Source organism: Arachis ipaensis, chromosome B01 (genome assembly GCF_000816755.2).
Source record: "Arachis ipaensis cultivar K30076 chromosome B01, Araip1.1, whole genome shotgun sequence".
NCBI lineage: Eukaryota > Viridiplantae > Streptophyta > Magnoliopsida > Fabales > Fabaceae > Arachis > Arachis ipaensis.
In genome coordinates, this window is record NC_029785.2 from 15360063 (window position 1) to 15360515 (window position 453).

Sequence of the window (453 nt, forward strand, 5' to 3'; positions counted from 1 at the left end):
TATTGAAAATTGTAGCTTTTGTGAAATTAATTGTTACAAATTAATCATTGTAAAATTATTCGTTACCAATTACTCGGTTATTGAGAGACTTATAAAAACACTTATCAAGACAACAATAATTTGGATAACTTATTTAATGCAGCTTTTATAATAGAAAAGTTAGGCTGGATATATAATACAATCATGGATAATTTGACGGAGGAATTTGTTCAATAATTCCAAAAAAAAAATTTCTTGATTTCACACTAAAATAACACATTAATGAGTTTATTATACTCATGAACCTAGTTAATATGTCATTTATACTTTCTTCTTCCTTCATTGTAAAATCTTTGTATCTACCCACTAAATTATTTATTTTATGGGGGGTTTAAAAACTTTTAATGGTATAGAATTAAATTAAATTCTACCAAGAATTATTTATTATATTCATTTTTTTTAGTCACAAAAAAA